The following is an 18,137-nucleotide window of genomic DNA, read 5'->3' as shown; positions in this document are numbered from 1 at the left end:
TATCTTCTCCCGGTGTCTAAACTCCAAACTGATTGTAAGCAAGTGAATTAGGAAGTTATCTATCTCAGAGAGGAAATAAAAGCAGGGGATTGAATTGAAAAGGTATGGAAAGGTTAGGAAGAGTAAAATAAGTTTAATGAGAGCAAAGAGCAGAGGGAGGTTGTGAGGAAGTTGATGTGACTCCAGGGCCAAAGATGACATCTCCCTCCAGGAGTCAAGAGGGCCAGAGGGGGACCCCATAGTCATCTAGTATGTCTATTCTAACATGAACCCAAGAACTGGGGAAACAATGCCAGGGTGGTCTGTGCCCCCACTAGGTTCACTGCAAGATGGAAACAGGCCAAGACTCCATTAATCTTCTAGCTTCCCCTCTGATTGGTGACCACAGCATTTAGGGTCCTCACAGATTAACATCAACTCAGCACCCACATCTAGTAATTCCCTGAAGATCTGAGTTCACCCTTTCCCGGTACACAGTTCATCTGGTCAAGTAGACATAGGCTGCTTTACAGAAGGTCTATGGGAATATTTTCAGGGTATATTAAGGCCAAGTCACTTTTCACAAAAACCTAGTCTCTCTTTATCCTAAGAGATTCCCGATTCTGCTAATTGGTTCAGATCTAGGAATTAGGGAAGAGGCCATTATTCTCCATTATAGTGATTCCAGTAAGGTCTCTGTATTCCAGACCTAGATTTTTGGTGTACATACCTCAGTATCTGTGGGGCATTGGTTCCCAGATTCCCTACAGATACTAAAATCCTCAGATACTCAAGCCCGTTATGCAAAATGGTATAGTATTTGCATATAGCCTCTGCATATCCTCCCACATATCTTAAGTCATCTCTAGATTACTTATACTTAATATTATGTAAATGATATATAAATAGTTGTTATACTGTATTCTTAAAATTTGCATTATATTTTATTGTTTTTTTCAAATATTTGTGATCTGCAGCTGGTTGAATCTATGGATATAGAACTTACAAATATAGAGAGCCTGTACAGACATCAATACAATAGTTGGCTAACCAACTAATTCAGGGTTAGCAAATACTTTTCTGTAATAGGCTTGACAGTAATTATCTTCGACATTTCAGACTATATGATCTCAGTTGCCATTGTAGTATTCAAACAGTCATAGGAAGCACACATATGAAAGGGCAAGAAAGTATTCCAATAAAACTTGATTTATAAAATAGATGGCGTGTTGGATTTGGTCCTTGGGCCATAGATTTCCAACCTCTTATCTAATTTTATCTGAAGGACCTTTGATCAATTAGCCAGTACCAAGAATGCCTTCCTGACAAAACATTCTAACAAACACTCCAGGCCTGATGCCCATTGTTGTAACTGCATCCTCCTTGTCATTGGACCTCTGCCTCTTCCTTCTTACCACAGAAATCAGGCAGCCCCTTTTAATGACGTCCTTTTCCATCATAGTCTCCTGCAGAGGAGAGCCACCATGAAGCTATTCAAGGATCCTAGTTTTCCTGTCATTCAGGCTTCCTCAGTGCCATGGGAAATGAAAAAGTATCTAGACACTACCAGGGAACATGGAAACAAGTGAGTATCACATGATAAATATACTGCAGTATTCTTATCTTCCACATCCTTGGATTTCTTTTTAAAAATTATTCCAGGGAAGTTCTGTCATCACAAATTCATTAAATACCTATCACTATTGAGTCAGTGTTTTAATCAACCAAGGAAGCTGTAAGAGCCACTTCTGATCCATTATTTTGTCCTCTTTGGCATAAAAGATTATGTAACAGAGCCAGGCGCAGTGGCTTTCATTTGTAATCCCAGGTCCTTGGGAGGCTGAGGCCAGAGAATTGCTTGAGCTTTGCAGTTCAAGACCAGCCTGGGTAACATAATGAGAACCCTCAGTCTCTAAAAACAAAACCAAACATATTACATAACTAGTTTCAGATTTCTTTGTTTATAACAACCTTGCCATCCTTTCCTACATGTAATATCCAGGGTTTTGCTAATATAAATTATCTGAGTCTTCAGAATAATTCATTCAGTATATAGGCTGTCTTCTTCTAGGTCAAACTTTGCTTTTACATTCCTGGACCTATGGGGATCTAACTCTGTCTTTGGGCATGAAGGCAATGAGTTGGAATGAGCATATATCTTGAAAATAATTGACATCTTGCAAAGTAACTGCTTCAGTTGAGCTCATTATAGTTTCTCAAAGCAAAGGAAGACTACTTTCTTCTTCCTTTAGAAACAAGGGCTAGTTTCTTTGGAAAAGAAGGCTCAGAGGGATTAGGATTTTTAAAGTTTTTAGATTAATCTGTACCCACTCACAGACCTTCATTCCAATTTTCAGATTTCTAGTCCATATTAACCAATGCCCTGGTGCTTACATAAGAGACATGCTGAAGCTATGAAGTCAACTTATGTTACAGTTCTGCAACTCATGGGATCAAATCTGGGGTTTCACTTTCAGCAGCACAGTTCTATGACCTCATGAGATACTCTATCAGCACCATTCACAGAACCTCTCCATCCATATTTTAAGGTGAGAATGTAAAGCCCAGAGATTGTCCCTTTCTGTCAGTAAGTTCTCTATTGTAGTCCGAAGCTACTCATCACCCCTCAGTCCCTGTAAACATGTTCACCATGAAACAGTCACTTGGCAACCTCAAGCTTACCCATTAAAAGGTACATCATCTCAGGCAATGACAGGGAATAATTTTAGTTACTGTTTTGCCACTGCATGACATGTACAAGTTTTCCATTTTCTACTGGCAGTGGGATTTCAACTATATTTAGGCCCAAGCAAATTCCATAACCAATTCCAGATATATTTGTTTCTGGGGACACTCACTGATAATGCTGAATCAGTGAGTTTCCAATAAGGAAAACAGAAGCCTTTCTAGATATTTCAAGAAGAAAGAGGTTTAGCACAAGGAACTGTACATGAGGAACTGGAGAAGCAACAGAAAGAAAAAAAAGGGCTGGAGGAACAAAGGGACAGATTGGTAGCATGTGAAGTTCAAGGAGTTGCCCTGTGTCTGGCTGGAGCCCAGCAGCCTGCTGCTGACATGCTGGAGCAGCTGCTGATAGAGCTACACCTTTGCTGCTAAGGGAGCCTGCACTCCATGAGGTTGCTGAACTTGCCACCTATATTGCTGCCTGTGGTCACATTCCTCTGCTGTCTGCTCCTGCTGTTGCTTCCAGAGTTGCTAAAATAAGAAGAAAAAAGGCTTCTCTTTTGCTTTGGTTTTTTTTAATCTCCAAGTGATAACTCCCATTGGCAGACCCTAATAGGAAACCAGTTGGTAGGGAACTTGAAAAGAGTTTTCAGGCTTCTAGCCCCAGGGATAAAAAAGGATACTACCAAAGGGTAGGTGAGAAGGCAACAGCAGACAATGTCTAGAATTAAAAGTAGTCTTCAGAAGTTGTATGCACTATACCCAGCTGCCTAAGATGCTAGAACAGCCTGTACTGTTTTATATGCGTTAACTATTGCTGGATTATGTTATCTCAACATTTTTGCTTTCCACATGATATTACCAGTGACTTTTGTTTTATATGTGGAAACTAGACCTTTTGGCATTTGTTTCGTGTAGTAACTGAAGCAATGAATTCATTATACATACTCTAGTTGGCTTTGTGGAATTCATTTTCCTATTGTAACCAATCACCACAAATCTTCAAATGACAGACTTCTTCACCATTTCAGTCCCCTGAGTCATCTATTATAGCTGCAAATGAATAGATTGCTTGGGGCCCAATTCTGCTGGTGATATGTGAAAGAGTTAGACTACTGAATGTAAATCCCTCGCATACTGACTTAAAAAAAAAATTGATCCTGTTTCTCTTTAGCTCTTTGCACTGTTAATCAAAGCTAATTAAAATGCAGTAGATTTTTAAAAAACAGCACCAAATTGGTCTTTTGTAATGGAGAATATGTAGCTGTCTATATAGGAATTAAGTGTGTGTGGTCCAAAAATATAATCTTACACTATTCCAATATTCTCACTTTAGCCTGAATTTGTTAGCTGCCTAATATATACAAATAAATTTTCTATTTTCTAGAGGATTTTAAGAATTACAGGGCATATTTTCTGACCCTAGAAGCCTATAATGAATTTTGGAAGGCAAAAATGTACAAAAAGTGGTCATAATAAAATATAAAAATAGCTGGTATTTCCTGATATCAGGGGAGGTCCTCAAACGCTAGTGGGACCTTGACCATGGCTAGTGTCTAGGCTCTTGAAAACATCTCAAGAAGGAATCCAAGGATGAGTCAGAAAATTGTGAAAGTATGGAGATTTACTGCAAAGAGAAAAGTATACAAGAAAAGCAAATACAGGTATACTCAAAAGAATGAATCACATGATGGAGTTTGGGGCTGCTACTTTTATGGGTTTCTTTAACCAAGGGGTGGAATATTCATTAATATAGGAGAAAGGTGAAGATTTCTCAGAACTGTGGTGCTATCCATTTTTACACCAAATATGGATGTTCCCAGAAGTGGTATGATGCTGGTGGGTATGTGATTTAGTATGTTAATGAGCATATAATGAGGTCCTAGGTGACACTTAGGACAAATCCAGCCCCATATTGGGTCCAGTGGGTCTTAGCCAGCTTGGCCCACATCCTGTTTTTCTGGGTCTTATCAGCCCCTAGCCTCTGCAGCGATTTCAATAGGTTTTTGTTGTTGTTGTTGTTGTTAGGTATGTGAAACTGCTGCCTGGAATTATAATAGCTTCATGAGAACTTAATGTATTACCACCATTCAACACTTGCTCCTCCACCAAACCCCACTTTAGTAGCTCTGACCCCTTGAATCCCTGAGTTTATATTGCACAGAGAGAAACCCATGTGGTGCACAAAATCTTAGGATATTTCATTGGATACATGTTTTGCTTCCTCTGGCCCTACTAAAAAATATAATCTTTCTCTTAAATTGATGTGTTAAATTATTTTTCTAAAATTATTATATTTTCTCTGAACCCCACCTTCAATTCAGGCTCTTCCATCAAGCACCTTCATAACCCACCATTTTAGTTTGTTAGGACTGCCATAGCAAAGTGCCAAATACTGGGTAGCTTAACACAGACTGTTGTTTTAGAGCCTTGGAGCCTAGAAGTCTGAGACCCAGGTGTTAGAAAAAGCATGCTCTCTTTGAAGGCTCTAGGGGAGAATCCATGCTTGCCTCTTCCAGCTCCTGGTCTTTGTGACAACCCTTGCCGTTTCTTTACTTGTAGATGCATCACTCTAATCACATGAGCTCCTTCTTCCTGTGTCTTCACATGGTATATTAGACTGTTCCCATGCTACTCTTAAAGACATACCCAAGACTGGGTAATTTATAAAGGAAACAGGCTTAATGAACTCAGAGTTCCACATGGCTGGGGAGGCATCACCCTTAAGGCAGAAGACAAAGGAAGAGCAAAGACACATCTTACATGGCAGCAGGCAAGAGAGCGTGTGCAGGGGAATTCCCCTTTATAAAATCATCAGATCTCTAGAGACTTATTCACTATCATGAGAAAAGCACAGGAAAAAACTCACCCCTATGATTCAATTATCACCCACAGGGTCCCTCCCATGACATGTGGGGATTATTACAATTCAAGGTGAGATTTGGGTGGGGACACAGAGCCAAACCATATCACATGGCATTCTCTCTCTTTATAATAATGTCCAAAGTGTCTGTCTATGTCCAAATTTCCCCTTTTCATAAGGACACAGGTCATATTGGCATAGGTCCACCCTCACGACCTAATTTAAATTTGATTACCTCTGTGAAACCCTATCTCTCAATAAGGTCACACTGTAAAGTACTGTGGGTTAGGATTTCACATATCATTTTGGGGAAGACAAATTCAACCCATAACATTACCTTCCAAAATAAGCACTCAAAACTGTAATATTCTCATGGTCTTTGTCATTTTGATATACTGCACCACCAAAAGAGAAGTCTAGAACACAAAAGGAAGAAGATCTAGGCAGATTAAACATTTTTTTCTGCTTGTCAAGCTGGATATTCAGCAAAGCTTACCCTGATTCTAATCATTCTCTTTGTAATCACCCTCATTCACAAAGTGATTGTTATTGATACTAAGTAGCAGGAAAGTCAAAAGAGATGGAAGTAAGCCCTCTCTCCTTTCTAGCCTTCCCATTATAGCTGTCTCAATTATGAGCAGCCAACTCTCACTTAACAAAAGTATCTACGAAAAGGAGCTCCACCTACTTCTAGTCCCACAATCTCTTCCATAAAGCAATGACAAGAAGCAGGAAAGGTGAAGTAAAACAGATTTACAAATGTAAATGTTATCAGTTCATTGAACAAACATGATTGGTAGGATATAACCATATAGCAACTTTAAGTCTCACTTTTGATTTAAATTTGCTCAATGGATTTACTTCTTCTCTTGCCGTTCTCTGAAAATGTAGTTAGGCACCACAATTTTTCTGCTTATTGTTGGGGTTAATGAAAAACCCTATGGTCACTTAAAGTTAGTGAACACAGACTTCATTCAGAAATTGGAATGAACATCCTCTTACAGTAACACAAATGCTACATTTGACTAAAGTTAAAACTTCCCTTTTCCAGAATGAGTATTTTATGGGAGGAAAAAATTATTATCTTACTGATAAATTTAAGAAGTGGTTTTGTGTTTCCTGGTTCTCCAGAAATTTAAAACTGTATTTTCCTCTTACAAGGTGTTATTGTGAACTCTTTACAGAAACCCTCCTCTGCCCTACCACTGACCTCTCTCACCAGCAGATTCCTTGAAACTGGAAGTCCAGCGTTTTATTGTGTCTTCCTCGACTACTGGAATCAATATGTGATTCCTACAGTTTTTATTGATGAGCAACACTTTCCATTCTAAATGCCCCTTGTACAATCCTTTCGGACACCCATGGTGGTTCTCATACACATGGATTCCCTCTGATCTGTAGGACAAATCACTTATTCATTACTTCAACACACCAAGAAGGCAGGCTCTTCTACACCATCACCTCTCTTTGGTCTATCAGTTAGCAATAGCCATTCCCATTTGTCAGCCTTTAGATATCTCATATATAAGTCTAACCCCAATTCTCATAGTCCCTAAGCATGAGGGACACATATCAAGCTCCCTAAAATGGTCTCATTGAAGCATCTCTTCATTAAGCACAAAATGAGAGTCACTTCACCTCGTGCCTCTCACTGGTGTGGGTGGGACTCATCAAAGACCAATCGCTCTCCAAAACTCAACTCACAAATGCACCTGGTACTTTCATATCTTTTGAATGGATAAAAGGATTTACTCTGGTCTCACAGATTCACAAAAGTTTATTTTGGAAAATAAGCATCTTTATTTAACACCTCACTTTGGAATCTGCTATTGATTTATAAGCTTTTTGGCTGAAATTTCCTTCTTCATATCCTGCTATACTCCGATACTATATACTGTAGAGACTATACTAAAGGGACTCTATACTATTGAGACTACATCACTGGGAGAAGGAGATGCAAGAATAGTGGCCAACGAATTCTTGAACTTGTAGGCTCAGCATTTTCATTTTCTTCGTCATCCACAACTTTCCCACTTTATTTCACACTTAGTTGCTGACTCAAACACCTTTCAAACTCTACCCCATCCCTCCCATAAGATACAAGTCTCAAGAATCACCATAAGATGCAGGTCACAAAAGCTCATGACTGTCTGCATCTGGTTACTACCAATATTTATTTGAACGTTGATATGTCTTTTAGTATCAACAGCACAATGAGGGAGTCATTTCATAAAGGACAATGAGGGGGTCTCTTCTTTTTTATTTGAGACTTTTACCACTCTGTCTTTGGCTGACTCTATATTCATGATCATAAGAGTTTGGATTCATTACACCTCTGCCTCATATAGTTTCTATGTCTTAATATGTCTTTTGATCAAGTCAAAGAAGTATCATGAGTTGGCAGTTGGCATAATCTTCACTTGCTACAATAAAGGGGTGACTTTCCTACAGAGAGTTTTAGAACCAACTAAAAGTTAATTTGCGTTGTATTATTACCATATGTCAACAATTCTAAACAGTGCTGTCTGGATTGAATTGTGTCCCTGAAAAAGATATGTTGAAATTCTAATTCTCGGTACCTCAGAATGTGACATTTGGAAATAGGATTATTACAGATGTAATTAGTTAAGATGATGTCATATGGAACTAGGATGGGCCCCTCATCCAGTATATGTGTTCTTAAAATAAAACAGCTATGTGAAGACACAAAGACACAGGGAGAATGCCATGTGATGATGGAGGCAGAAATTGGAGCAATACATCTACAAGTCAACGGAATCTAAGTACTGCTGGCTTTCGCTAGAAGCTAGGAGAGAGGCATGAAACAGATTCTTCTTCAGAGCCCTCAGAAAGAATCAGCCCTGCCAATAACACCTTGATTTCAGGTTTCTAGCCTCCAGAACTGTAAGACAATATATATCTGTTGTTTCAAGCCACGCAGTTTGCTGTACTTTGTTACAGCAATCCTAGAACACTTATACAAATGATGATGATAAAATACTCCTCCTTGTCTCTTAAAAATCATGAATTTAGTTGCTACTGTAACAAAAAAGTTAGTAAATATTTATAAATTGTGCAACTAAATATATTTTATTTCTGAACCTAATAAAGTTCCCTAATGCTTTCCCTTCTGATTGAAACTTCACATTGGGTTTGGATAGGAAGGCTAAAGATGGAAGAGAAAGAGGAAACAGCAAGTAGACCATTGGAAAGTCATGCATGTGATGTGCTAGTGATGTTTTAAAGAAGTAAATTAGCTTACGATACACAGTCTGGCATTTATATTATGATGTCTCGTCCCCACCAACCATAAGCATGGTAAGAATATCTGTAGCTTGTCTTCTCCAGTTTTTGCTCTGCCTTATCACGCACTTCTGCATGTTAATTTCCATCCCCAGTTCCCCACTTCATAAACTCCTGGATAAAATCAGGTTCTGCTTTAACTTACTACCTTCATGTCTAAGAATCTGTGAACAGTCAGTCTGGACCACCACAGAGTGATGCCAGCGTGACTCAAAATGTCACATGAAGTTTTCTGATGCCAGAGAGAACAATTTCTCATATGAGTTACTGCAATTTATAAATTACCAGTTTGCAAAATAAAACAGAACAATTTTAACAATAAAAAAGAACAAAATGTAAATTAAATTTTTATTTTTCTGGGTTTTATCTTTCATTCCAGTGGCCACTTTTGGCCAGCAAACACCATTTGCCCCATAGTTTTCCCCACATTCAAAATACCTAGAATGGATATTATGCATTCCCAACCTGTCAGCCTTGGCTGAATTACAGAGTGCTCAATTATGCTCTAATCAAATAGCTGCCCAATGCAGGCCACGTAATGACTTCCTGATTATCTGCCTTTAAATGATGAATGAAATGAATATGTAACATTCTGTTCAAATATAGCATACTTAGCATGCCAAATGAAAACTGATTTTGTGCTCCTCTCTGTGAAAAACGTATATTTTATTGTAATTCAGTTCAATGGTTGTTCAGTTGCTTGTTTTCTAGTCATCAAGATAAACATTGAATGAGCTATCTAGGAGAACATTAGTCTTCATATTTGCTTTCCAACAGATGCTAAAGGTGTTAAATATTGTTTAGATTATTAACGTTCCTCTCTTTACATTGTCTCTTTGGAAAAAAATAACAAGGTCATATTTTTATGAACAATTCTTATTGGCAATGTTCCACTACATTGGTGAAAAAAACCCTAAAATCCAAAAAAAAAAAAAAAAAAAAAAAAGAAGCACACAAATTGCCATGATAATGTATTGCAAAGACAACATTAAAATATAAATAAATTATTTATTGTCAAGAGTGCTTTTTATAAAGCAGCAATTTATGATATTAACACTGAAAAAGGGTACATACTTCAAAACTTGATTGTATGTCTTCTCTATAATAAGATAGTATGCATGACTATAATAGTTCATTCTATGAGCTTTTCTTACCAATTTTACTCTCAATATACTGATTTTCAAAAACCAACTCAAGAACTTGTATGGGTGAATTCATTGTATGTAATATTTACTTTTAAGAAATAACTTTTCCCTCTTTTGAGAGAGACAGGACAGGCAGACAAGTAAGAAGAGGGAGGGAAAAAAGAACTGTGGAAGGAAAAGAAAAAGGAAGGGAGGCAGAGAGGAAGGGAGGAATTAAAGGAAGGAAGGAAGGATTTTTTTTTATCCTTTCTAGCTAATATATTTTTAATGTTGCAAAATTAAATTAATTGGTGCGTAAGCAGTGGTCTTAGAAAAGGTTTTCAGACCGGGTGCAGTGGCTTACCCCTGTAATCTCAGCACTTTGGGAGGCCAAGGTGGGCAGATCAGCTGAGCACAGGAGTTCAAGACCAGCCTGACCAACATGGTGAAACCCCGTCTCTGTTAACTACGAAAAATACAAAGAAAATTACCCAGGCGTAGTGGCACGTGCCTGTAATCCCAGCTACTAGGGAGGCTGAGGCAGGAGAATCACTTGAACCCAGGGGGTGGAGGCTACAGTGAGCCAAGGTTATGCCACTGCACTCCAGCCTGGGCAACAGAGTGAGATCCTGTCTCAAAAAATAAAAAAAAAAAGTTTTCAATAATACATATCCTAGATCAGCTTTCAATGAAAGGATGTCTGAGATTAACAAGACAGCGTCATCTAACATCTTTTGAAATTTTTCCTTAATTATCCCTTTATGGGAAAAAAACTTAATTAAAACAGAAAAAAATTAAGAATTTTTACATATATTTATTTCAAGATATTAATTGATTTAGCACTTTCCTCAGAATATATTTATTTCCCCTTTATCCTCCCTTTTCCTTTTTCCTCCCCTTTCTCTCTCCTCCTTCCCTTTTTCCCTAGCCTTCCTTTCCCCCTTCTCCTTCTCTTCTTCTTTCTTTCTTTCTGTTTTTTTGTGGTTTTTTTTTGAGACAGTCTTGCTGTGTCACCCAGGCTGGAGTGTAGTGACTCAATCTCAGCTCACTGCAACCTTCGCCTCCCAGGTTCCAGTGATTTTCCTGCCTCAGCCTCTCAAGTAATTGGGATTACAGGTGCCCACCACCATGCTTGGCTAATTTTTGTATTTTTAGTAGAGATGGGATTTTGCCATGTTGGACAGACTGGTCTCTACCTCTTGACCTCAGGTGATCCACCCGCCTCGACCTCCCAAAGTTCTGGGATTACAGGTGTGAGTCACCGCACTGGGCCTCTTCCTTCTTTTCCTCTTCTTCTTAGCCCAACTTATCCAGATCTTCCTCTTCTTTCCTTCTCCTCTTACTCCTCCTCCTCTTCTTTTTCATGTCCTCTGCTCATTTTTTTTTTCGTTTTCCAATGTGTTCTCTTGTATTTCTAGCTATAAAAAATGAACTAGCAGCCCCATGGATAAACATTGAATAAGCTATCCAGGAGGACATTAGTCTTCATATTTGCTTTTCAACAGATGCCAAAGGTGTTAAATATTGTTTAGATTATTAGTTTTCCTCTCTTTACATTGTCTCATTGGAAAAAAATAACAAGGTCATATTTTTATGAACAATTCTTATTGGCAATGTTCCACTACATTGGTGAAAAAAACCCCTAAAATCCAAAAAAAAAAAAAAAAAAAAAAAAAGAAGAAGCACACAAATTGCCATGATAATGTATTACAAAGACAACATTAAAATATAAATAAATTATTTATTGTCAAGAGTGGATAAAGCCACTCTTAAGAGAGAGTGATAAAGCCATAACACCCATACATATACATACATTCACACACACTTAGATGGACAGTTGCTGAGCTTGCATTAAAATCTTCTGAATATGAACCTTTAGTGTATTTTTAAGTCACTTGTAAAAAAATTGTTAAATGCACCCCCTTCTGAGAATTTGCAATTGCAACACCAAAACCTTTTAAATAATTGGTGGGTGGGATTAAAAATTTTATTATTAAAAAACAATCTGGCCGGGCGCGGTGGCTCAAGCCTGTAATCCCAGCACTTTGGGAGGCCGAGACGGGCGGATCACGAGGTCAGGAGATTGAGAGCATCCTGGCTAATACGGTGAAACCCCGTCTCTACTAAAAAATACAAAAAAACTAGCCGGGCTAGGTGGCGGGCGCCTGTAGTTCCAGCTACTTGGGAGGCTGAGGCAGGAGAATGGTGTAAACCCGGGGGGCGGAGCTTGCAGTGAGCTGAGATCCGGCCATTGCACTCCAGCCTGGGCGACAGAGCGAGACTCTGTCTCAAAAAATAAAATAAAATAAAATAAAAATAAAAAACAATCTTATGTTTTTCTTTTATTTGGAGATAATATATGTATCTGTGTGTGTTTATAATATATATGCAAAAAATATATATTTGTAAAGTATCTTTATCATAGCTATAGCAAACACAAAATCCAAAATTGAAATTAAAATAATCTTGTAACTAGGCACTTAAAATGTCATAATATAGTTGTATAATATTGTATTATGGAAACACAATTTCAGTAACAACTGTGTCCAATCCGATTTTTCATTAGAAAATGTACTGCATTTCATTGATTATAAAGTCTATATATTTTATCATTGCTAAAATTTTTAGAGGTGTACCTTATGATTGATGGGTGGCATGTGATAGTTAAATTGGCAGTGTTCATTCTTTTTTAGTAATATGCACATCTTTCATTTAATAGAATATAGCACTAATCATGCTAATAATATATTTAATGAGAATAAACCAGTTTGTACAATTATATAAATATTCATAAAATATTTTAAATTTATATTTTTTAAAAGCACACTCTGTACCTCTCATTCTGAAAGGTTTTATGTTTAAAATATATTGAACATTAGTAAATGCATATAATGCATAAATAAATGTTTATAGAAAAAATGTGTATCACAAAAAGTTTTGTGGATAGGACCATAGCTCCAGCCAGTGTACCCCATTGCTTAATGCTATTTCCCTTGCACAAATCTAGTTAATCAAGAGAAATCAATGAAAGGAAAATACTTAGAGATAGGAATCTATGTCCTTTGTGTGGGCTGGGCCTAACTTTGTGGAAGACAGCTTTTAAGATAACAGCAATGGTCCCTTCTTAAGATGGTTGTAGCCACATGGGATTTTATTTTATTATTATTCAAATTATATGTATATGTTTTACATACTTTTTATGTGCAATATATTAAAATACTTACAATATGTACATATTTAACAATATATTTTCATAAACTCTTTGCTTAAATATGGCATAACATGTAGGGCACAATGATTCTGATATTTCTCTGTTTTGCTTCTGGCTAATGGTGCCAAGCACAGTTCTATGGTGCTAGAGAAAAAAGAGTGGAAAACCCTGAACTCTCTTGTCTAAGAGCTTACATTCTGTTGGGAGAGACAAACAATGAAGAAGTAAACAAGTTATTGTTATGATTGATAAAGGCTATGAAGAAAATAGAATCAGGGTAATGTGATAGAGTTGGCTGGGGTTTGGGTTTCCATATAGTTAGGGTGATCATAGAAGGCCTAAGGCTACAGTGATCTCTAAAGTGATGCTGATTGGTTCTCCAAAATATATCCCAAATCTGTCCTCTCCTATTCCTCTCCCAAGTAAGATGATGTTGTGTCTTAGAGCACAAAGTCAGCCTGTTCACTGACATCCCTGCTACCAAAATACCTACACTAACAGTCCCTCTTTCTCCACACAGATCCTTTGAGTCAGGAGATTTCAGGTTTCATGGGACTTCCTCCCTTATTTTCCTCATACCCATCTGCCTTCTTAGCTGTGGTTGGTGAAGTTTAGGTGTAACATGTGCTACTAACCCAAGTGCATTCTGATTACACAGAACAACAAAAAATTACATCTACTCAACGAGCTGGTAGCTACAATTCTGAGATCTACTGCCTTCAAAGGCAAATCTCCATGACCCTTTAAGAGGCTGCAGGGTTACTTAATCTAGACTGCAGCTTTTGAATGTTCTGATACAATAATTACCTATGTATTAAGAATGGGAATGGGCTAATCTTATGTTTGCTCTGACATTTTGGCTTTAGATATGTTTGTTGTTTTCTGAAGTGATTGCTAATGAAAAATATAGGTGTCTAATTTTTAATCAACAAGCTTTCCTTGACATCCTGCTTCCTGATGTGAGGCAGCACAGTAAATGGTGATGGGTTTCCTCCAACCTATTACTGGAAGGAGAGGGCAAGTTGAAATTGCTCAGCAATAACAATTCCTATTTCAAACCATGTCCTCTTTATTCTTTCATAAATTTCTCAGAGTTCCAGGCCTCTATCTATTGAAAACAGACTTGTGTCTATAAGGTTTTCTTTTGAGTAGACAAATTATCATCTTTTGTTTAACAAAGCTAAATGGAAGGCAAAAAAATGAAGGGAAAGCATTTCTAAGCAATATTTAGCTGTGCACTTACAGCTGAAATCTGAAGCTCCTCTAATACAAAAGTATTACCTGCAGGCTAAGATATCTATGTTGTACAACTGCGAACAGCAGTTGAGGTCTTTGTTTCTATTTGTTGACTCACAAACTCCTGAGAAATGTGTTGGTTCCAACAAAGACAGCTGTCTAGCTCAGGTATCTTAACTCCTAGGTCTTTTTTCCAGCTCTGCCCCTGAAACCCAGACTGGCCACGGGCAGGAGTGGGCAGTTTGGCTTTAGGAGTGTGACAGCTCTTCCTACCACACTAAGCTTCTTAGCATTTCATTTGTATTATTATGAAAATCCACGGCCTCCAATTTCCTCTCTCCTGGCCCTTTGTACCTAACACCCTGATGATGTACCCTTTTTCTTTTTCTTTTTCTTTTTTTTTTAGGTGATGGAGTCTCACTCTGTCACCCATGCTGGAGTGCAGTGGTGTGATCTGGGCTCACTGTAACCTCTGCCTCCCGGGTTCAAGCAATTCTCCTGCCTTAGCCTCCCGAGTAGCTGGGGCTACAGGTGCACGCCACCACGCCTGGCTAGTTTTTTGTATTTTAGTAGAGATCGGGTTTCACCTTGTTGCTCAGGCTGGTCTTGAACTCCTGAGCTTAGGCAATCCGCCCACCTTGGCCTCCCAAAGTGTTGGGATTACAGGCGTGAGCCACTGTGCCGGGCAATGTGCCCTCTTCCTAAGTATTAATGGATTCACTCGGACTTTCAAAGCCCAAAATCTAGTCATGCCTTTTGAAGGAGATTGGTGACAATGCTTATGGACTCCTCTTTCGCTGCTTCTTTCCACATTGATGGAATAGTGAAAAAGATAATGAATACATTAATCCAAATTAAATATGTAAATTTTTAAAATTTATATTAAAATAACATTCAGTAAATAAATTTATAATTTACCGTAATAATGGCCACTCTTCCTTGAGCTTCCCCAACTTGCTGCCTTGCTAAGTGCTTTATACATTCAATTTAATGCACTGTTATGATTATGCTATGTATGAATGTATGTGTATGTGTATACGTATTATTCTGATGTCATAGTACATTATGATTTAAAGCATTATGTTATGTTGATGAAAATATATAGACAATAATGTATACATAAAATAATGCATCTTGTTATCATTCACATTTTCTTTTTGGTAAAATAGGAAAAACACCTATCTCCCAGAGCTGTAGTCTTAATACTGAGATATTACTTGTTCAAAGTCCCTGGCATATAGGTACAGTTCTACCTCAATAGAGCTATTATTGCTTTGATTTTGCTGTTGTGGTTCTATCATTCTTAATTCATAGATGAGGAAACTAAGTTTCATAGAAATTAACTTGCTTCAAAAGTTCATATATAGGACAGGGCTCAGATTTGAATTCAGAACTGAAATCCTAGTTTACCTGTCCTTTTTCTTTCCACTTTACATCTCAGCATTTTGATTGTTTTGCTTCACTAAGGCATGTGCTTTCTTGATTGCATTCTTTGCCTTAAAAATGCTGTGTTTTCATTTATTTTTCTTTCACTATTCCACTTGTTTCTTTCCTAGCACTGTATTTGATATTTCCCAATGACCATGCTACTCACCAGGGTAACCCCTGGGTGTGTGAAGGGGGGAAAGATTAGGAAATAACCTAGGAAGCTTCTCCTTTACCTCACCTTACCTGATTTCTTACCTCCTATCCCTATCTGAGGATTTTGCATTTATCTTGTCTTATATTTACCAAAATGCATGTTCTTATTTAAGTTGCAATTGTAGAAAACATACAGTTTTACAATTCTATCAAACACGGGACAAAAATTTTTTTTAATTTTTTTGTTTTCATGGTTATCAATAAAACTGCAATGAGATATGATTACCACAAATGCCAGAGGACTCAGGGCTAGGGCTGGAATGAAGTAAATGAGGTGCCTATGCAGAAAAATGTAAGGAGACCCTTTCTCTCAACTTCATGAACGTGGAGGGTCCACACCTGAGTGAGTGTCTCCTTAAATTTTGAACCATTGGAACTTCACTTGCCTCTGGCCCAGGCACTGAAAGAATTCTCCAGGAATTTTTTTTTTTTTTTTTTTTAACTAGAATCAAAGGTTTGTTCCATTACTCCCGGATTCAGAAGAAGGACACTTCATTATTTTGGCTTTTTCTTAATTATGGACTTAACTGGTGGCCTTCCTGGAATTTGCTATGGTATGAGAACAAGTTTAAAATCAGGCAATGCTCTAGTAAAGGCCAGGTGTTCAAAGTATCATAAACAGCTCTCTAAAGACTGGAAAATGAATATTTAACTAGATGACTACATTTGATTTCCTTCATTCATTTTTTATTATTTCAGTAAAAACCTTCATGATGGAAATCACATTGACAGGATTTTAATATCTTCTGGTAAATGAAACCTGCTATTCTAATGGGTTTAGTATTTCTTTACAATGCCATTTGGTAAACTCTGATGACCAGTAATTTTCTCCATAGTTACAACTTAGGGAATTCTGTGCAGATTGTACATCATGGATACAAAATATGTCTTACGAGGTTGATAATTATGATGAAACTAGTTATATTAATTAGGTTCTGTTTACAAAGAGTCTGATGATTTTTTTAAGAAGGAGAAAAAATAGCCTCAACTGCAAAAGCTTTAAGTGCTTAATTATTGTTATTTTCTTTTCAGAAGCAAAGGGAACGATCATGCTCATCAAAACAAAGTTCTGCAGAGGGTTTTAGGTTCCTGTTTGAAAAGCTAGGCCCAAGAAGCAAAGCTCTTTAGAGCTAATATTCATTAAAAATTAGCAGTTAGTACAGTTACCTTGGAAATAGAGGCCAAAACATCTGCTTTTCCATTTCCACTGTGTTTCTCTTGTGATTGTAGTTCTGGAAACTCTAATGCAGATAGAGTGAGAAATATTTTAGAGCTCCAACATCAGATTTTGCTAAATAGGTATTTTCCAATTATCACAATTGACAGTTTTCATCTGATTGCCTGTCAGAACTCAGACGAAAGTCCCAAAGCAATTCAGGAACCTGATAAAATCATCAGGTGTCTCTACACTTGTGTATAGTCCTAAATATTTGCCTTGTCACCTTCATTCTCAGGTTTATACTTGGAGAAGGCCGAAATGTAATTTTCTTGTGTTTATTGTTTTAATCTGTGCTACCAACATTAAAAGAAATCCACAAGTGTGTTATAGTGACATGTTGTAAATTCTCTTAAGATTCTCATGTAAAATTGAACCCAGTAGAAATACTTACTCATGAGATATTTGACTTAGAGTAAGGTGTCCTGTTTTGCAGTTTTCACAATGTTTGCCCATTGCATTTCTTTTCAGTGAATTGAATTAAGCCCAAACCTAAGACAAATAATGACTTCTGATTATCTGTCTAAATGATGAAATGACATGAATACAGCCACTCAACAGAGAGACAGACAAATAGCTTGTGTGACCTTTGGGAATAAAGCAAAACTATTAAAAGCAGAAGTTGTTTTTTTTTTAAAAAAAGTATTTTCTCTTTACTTCCATATCATGTTTGTTAATGGTTATAGTGACAGGCGTTGCATTTCAGAATTTGCTCCAATCCTCATGGAAGCAGCAACTGAAACAGAAGAAAAATGGCTCTATTGGGTTAATCTAGGATTTCCAAACTGGGTTTCGATCAAAAAAGAAGTCCAAGGTTTTCCAGTGAATGGGGATCTTGGTTTTATTCATATAAAGCTCTTCCATCACCCACTCCAGCAT

This window comes from Rhinopithecus roxellana, chromosome 3, assembly GCF_007565055.1.
Source record: "Rhinopithecus roxellana isolate Shanxi Qingling chromosome 3, ASM756505v1, whole genome shotgun sequence".
Taxonomy (NCBI): domain Eukaryota; kingdom Metazoa; phylum Chordata; class Mammalia; order Primates; family Cercopithecidae; genus Rhinopithecus; species Rhinopithecus roxellana.
This window is presented reverse-complemented; position numbering follows the sequence as displayed.